General features: G+C 43.3%; 1 protein-coding gene across 1 annotated transcript in view; it reads left to right on the top strand.

The window, feature by feature from the left end:
* The first annotated feature begins 1,668 nt into the window (after nucleotides 1–1,668).
* The window catches only part of NUCB2 (nucleobindin 2), a 36,634-nt gene continuing 32,653 nt past the window's right edge, over nucleotides 1,669–5,649 (top strand). Inside the window, exon 1 of the mRNA XM_081799235.1 lies at nucleotides 1,669–1,800. The gene's annotated coding sequence lies outside the window, so the exon portion shown is untranslated. The remainder of the gene's footprint in view (nucleotides 1,801–5,649) is intronic.

The raw sequence follows: 5,649 nt of genomic DNA, 5'->3' as shown, positions 1-5,649 counted from the left end.
CCGCATTCTGCATCTGGCTCCTTGCTCAGTGGGGAGCCTGTTTCTCCCTCTGCCTGCCACTCCCCCTGCCTGCCACTCCCCCTGCTTGTGCTCTCTCTCTCTCTGACAAATAAATAAATAAAATCTTAAAAAAAAATGTGGAAGATGTATTTACAGTTTAGTGTTTTCCAGTGTTGGGTTGTGGTATTGTCTCCTGATCTGACACTAATATTGATTATTAATGTTACATAGCCAATATACAATAATATTTCCCATGTTCTTCAAATTGAAATTCAGTGCTCCTACATCACCTCTTGAATATTCTTACTCTAGTGCTTTTGCTCTTCAATCTATCCATCGGAACAGAACATGATTATTTTCCTTACATTTGCCTCTGCCATTAAATCTTCACTAGAGGCAGAATCACAACATTCTAAGACTTTGATGATGATAAGGAAGATAGTTTAAGATTTTGACTTAAAGAAAATGGACAAGTGTTTCTAACTGAATCTTAAAAAGGTTTGAGGCATTGTTAAGTATGTCGATGAGAAGTGTGTAGGAGCAAAGTTTACTAGTCTTGAAGTCCAAAGACTTGAATTATAGTCCTAGTTCAGCCACTAAGGTAAGAATGGCTAACATTTATTGAGCACTTAGTATGTGCCAGTCACTTTTCTACTAATTGTTATGCTGTAAGGAGGAGGGTACAATTATCATCCCCATTTTACAGACAAGGAAACCGAGGCACAAAGCGCTTAAGTAACTTGGAGTTGGTATGGTAAACTGAATCCGGTTTTTCAACGTAGGCAGTCTGGCTCCAAACTGGTGCAGTTAGTTACTACCCGCCTTTATTTCCTGGTAAATAGAAGCAACCATGATTAACATACATGCAGCAGGTTCTGTACTGGTTTTCTGCAATGTTTTACTCATCTAATCTTCACTAACAACTCTGAGATAGATACCATTTTTTGCAAGCTAGAAAACTTGTTTGGGGCGGTACTATTACTTGGCAGACATGCTTTGGAATCAGCTTCGAGGGTCCAAAAGCTTCTCTAACCCTCGAACCACGTATATCTTTGAGCCTGTTTTCCCACCTTTAAAGTGAGGGGGAGTGGAGTAATGCCTCAGTTCTAGGAGCGGAGGCTGTGGAGAAAAGAGATAATGTGCGCAGAAGGGTGTGAGAGATGGGAGAAGGGGTAGTAAAAAGCAATCATGCTCGGTGGCTGAGGGCCTTGCATGCACCACCACGGCTGGTGAGGATGCGGATACCAGAAAAGATTCCCGCTGGGAGGAGGCCGGGGGTGTTCCCCCGAGCGAGGCCTATAGGCGAAAATGGGCCTGGCAGCCTATCTCTGACCGGTCTGGGCGCTGCCGGCGCAGGCCAGCGGCCAAGGGGGAGGCGATCCCTGGGGCTTTGTCCCGATCCCGGGACAGCACCTCACCCGCCCAAATTCCTGCTTTGCAGGCTTCTCCATGAAAGCTAGAGAGGGAAGGGGCGCGGCTTCCCCGCCCGCGTCGCAGAGCGCCACGTCCCTCTTGGCTTCGGCTCCCCCAGGCTCCTTCGAGTTCCTGTTCCACACCGCCCGCCTCTCAGCCAGCGGGCGCGGCCTCGTCTCCACCCCCGCCAATCGGCAACTTCCGCGATCCTAATCGGACCAATCAGAGGCTGTCGGAGGGGCGGGGGCTGTCGCCAAGGCAGCGAAGAGGCGGGAGCGCGCGGTCAACAGAGGTCCAGAGCAAAAGCGCGGGCGGGGGGCTGGAGAGACAGGTTTCTGTACTGCGTGCATTCAGCAGGCGGAGCCTCGAGCGCCGAGACCCGGCTTGGTAAGGCCGGGGGCCCGAGGTGGGTGCGGATCAGCGCGGCGGGAGGCTGGAGCGGGTCCTGAGATAGGGCTCAGGGCTTCGCCTGCCCTACCCTGCAGTGAGAATGGCGGGGGAAACCGCACAGTGGGCGGGCACCGGTGGAGGGGCGCTTCCAGTTGCAACCCGAGGCGTGGGGTCCCTTTTTCCACTCCACTCGCAGCAGGGCACTCAAGCTTTCTTTGGGGTAGCTGAAGGTGGTAGGCTCTTGGCCGGGAGCAGGCGTGGGTGAGTGCAGGACCGAGACCCCGACAGGGTCCAGCCTCGCCTTGGCAGGTCGATGGGCGAAGGAGGTGCCCACTGAGAAGGGGGGTGTACCCACGTTCCCTGCGGATGCACATCACGCCCGGAGCGGTCAAGCAAAACTAGGCCGGCGAATCCTGCTCTTCTGCCGGTCTGTTAACCCCGCAACCCTTGACACTTAGAGAAAGTTCGTGTCAGCTGTGGTATTGTTTTCCCTTAAGTGAGAAATAATTGCTGTGAGATGAGCTCTTTCTGTTTCGGAGATAGTACTTTCTTGTTGCACTTCCTAAATGGTAACTCCGCGAACAAATGTAGTTATTGTGGTCGGTGCTGGCAGTTGGTCTTGGGTGGCAATTATTTTACAATATCCAGATTTTTTTTTTTTAAGATTTTATTTATTTATTTGTCAGAGAGAGAGAGCACAAGCAGGGGGAGCGGCAGGCAGAGGGAGAGGGAGAAGCAGGTTCCCGCTGAGCAGAGAGCCGGACATGGGGCTCGATCCTAGGACCCTGGGATCATGACCTGAACCGTCGGCAGTCGCTTAACGGACTGAGCCACCCAGGCGTCCCACAATATCCAGATATTTTATAATATCGAGACAGAGACAGGAACAGGGAGAGAGGGAAAGGAGGAGGGAGAAAATATGAACATGACCCTTGAACCATTATTCTGATTTTTGGGAGACAGAACCTCTTGAGATTCTCAGAGTGTCCACTAAACTCCTAAATTGGATAATACACATTTACACAATTGAATAAGTAAGTGCTCCCATCTAAGCCTTTTATTAATGCTATTAAATCCATGGATGAATATGAACATCAAACCACTTACTATTCTCTTGGCTAAAAAAGGGGGAAGGAGGTTAAATGCAAATATTTCTGATAGTCAATTCTGTCTGAAGGAGATTCTGGACTTTCTCTAAAGAATCGGAAAAAAAATCCTGAGACAGTTGCTTTAAGGAATTTATTAAAAGTAGAATGGTTAATAGAGGAACTGATGCAAATATTTCTGATAGTTTGAAGGAGATTCTGGACTTGCCCTGTAAGAATTGAAAGAATTGAGGAAACATTTGCTTTAAGGAATTAGTTAAAAGTTGAATGACTATAGGTATAATAGATTTGGATCCTATAACCTATAGATTCTTTTATGATTTATTTAAATTTTTGTTTCTTAGGGCCTTCCCTGGTGAATTCTGTTGAATAGTTAGGCAATATCTACATTTTTGCATCTTGTCCCTCATAGATATTATCTCAGGATTCATCTTGATTGAAGTTGAATGCAAGTTCTTGTTTCATAAAACTTGATCAGCAAGTTCAATAAATGCTGAACAAATGTCTCAACAAATGTTCCTCAGTTAATAGGGCCCAAAATTTAAAAAAAAAAAAAAAAGGAAATTTAGAATGAGAAATCTCAAATACTATTACTCTTGTGATTGGGGTGAACATGGAAACTCCTGTTTCTCATCTTGTTCTCTAAACCCTCCATGATCCGGTCTAACTTGCTAGTGAAAAATTCATTTCCGCCTCCTTGTGGTTACTAGTGCTGTTCTCTTCCAACAATCTTAATATACCCATCTTGCATGGCCTAAGTCCCTGCTCTGTTCACCTTAATCTGCCCATCGGTACTTACTGTTCAACTTTTGCCAAGTTGGTTTGTGCCCTGTAAATACCAGTTAAAACGAAATGCACAATGAAAACAATGAGGGTACCTTTCAAAACACTAGTTATTAATCATGGTTGCTAATATAGACTATCAGCATAATCAATACCAGTGTCTGTTTGGGGATATGTTGTATATCTCTATAGATACATCTAATTAATTTTGTTATTTAGAATAATATTTAAGTTGCTTTCTACTTTCTAAGGGTCCTTTTGATGAATGAGGAAAATACCCTTTTAAGTATTGGGTAGCTGGAGGAATCAAATATAGGATTTTAACATGCATTGAAAGTAATCCCTGAAGTGGATAATCTTTTAAGTATCGTGAGTAATTGAGTTGACTGTATTTGGTATGATAGATGATTAACTCTTTCTAAATATCTGAAGGTCTAATACTCCGGTTTCTCTTCAAAACGCATAAATCTTTCGCCTTTTACTAAATATCTGAAGGTCTAGAAGGGGGGACATTTGTTATTTTTATGTTGGATATGTGCAATTAGCTTATAGACTTTAAAAAACGGACTCCTAACAATTTCAAATAATTTATTTAAGGAAAAAATCTCAATCACTTATTGATTTTCAATCCAAAGTTAAAAAAAACATGAAATGGTGAAAATTATTCCTGATTAGAATTTGATGGCCAGATTCCAATCCTGGCTCTGTCAAATAGTTTTGGCGAGGTCAGTTAGCTTCCTTATGCTTTATAACCTTTTGTAAAAGTTGGGTCTGAACCAAACCACCTCTGAGATCATTTCTGGTCCCAGAATTCTGTTTTAAAAATTTTAAAGCAACCTAGTGGAAATTGAGATAGCAGTTGTATGCTTTTATTTTTGGCAGAGCTTTTAAAAAAATTTTTAATTATTTTTTTTTAAATTTGGCAGAGCTTTTTGGCATATTGTATTTTAGTTATCCAAAGTACAGTATATATGAATAATGGAGACATTGTAATTTTAAATTTTTTTTAAAAGATTTTATTTATTTATTTATTTGACAGAGAGAGCAAGAGAGCACAACCAGGGGAGCAGGAGAAGGAGAGGGAGAAACAGGCTCCCCGCTGAGCAGGGAGCCCAATGCGGGGCTCGATCCCAGGACCCCATGATCATGACCTGAGCCAAAGGCAGACGCTTAACCACCTGAGCCACCCAGGCACCCGAGACATTGTAATTTTAATACATTTGTTTATTGAGTGACACAGATGAGAAACAGTATCTGCTTTCATTAAGTAAGTCTATTATCAAGGATACTGTAACCAATTAAGATTGAAAAAAGAAAGGCAATATGATGGTGTCCTTGGTTGGTGTCCTTTTCTACAGATAAGAGCATCAAAGACATTAATATCTATACTAATGTCTTGATACAGCTGAGCTGGTCATACATCTGATGTTTTATTTTGAATCTCACTTTCCTTTGGACTCTCATTTAAAAAAAAATATATATATATATATTTTTTTAAGATTTTATTTATTTATTTGAGAGAGAGAATGAGAGACAGAGAGCACGAGAGGGAAGAGGGCAGAGGGGGAAGCAGACCCCCTGCTGAGCAGGGAGCCCAATGTGGGACTCGATCCCGGGACTCCAGGATCATGACCTGAGCCGAAGGCAGTCGCTTAACCAACTGAGCCACCCAGGCGCCCCAAAAATATATTTTTTTAATTAAGTAATCTCTATGCCCTAAGTGGGGCTCGAACTCACAACCCCGAGATAAAGAGTTGCATACTCCACTGACTGAGCCAGCCAGGCACCTGAATAGCTATACTAATGTCTTCATTCATGGAAGGGTTGGAGTCCAGCTAAGTTGGTCATACATCTGATACTTTACTTTGAATCTTGCTTTCCTGTGGACTCTCATTTTTAAGGGGAAAAATGGAGTTGAGTAGCTTTCCTGTGGACTCTCATTTTTTTTTTTTTTTTT

The sequence above is a fragment of the Leptonychotes weddellii genome, chromosome 11 (assembly GCF_054177405.1).
Source record: "Leptonychotes weddellii isolate Sample4059 chromosome 11, ASM5417740v2, whole genome shotgun sequence".
In the NCBI taxonomy this organism is placed as follows: domain Eukaryota; kingdom Metazoa; phylum Chordata; class Mammalia; order Carnivora; family Phocidae; genus Leptonychotes; species Leptonychotes weddellii.
This window is presented reverse-complemented; position numbering and strand designations above follow the sequence as displayed.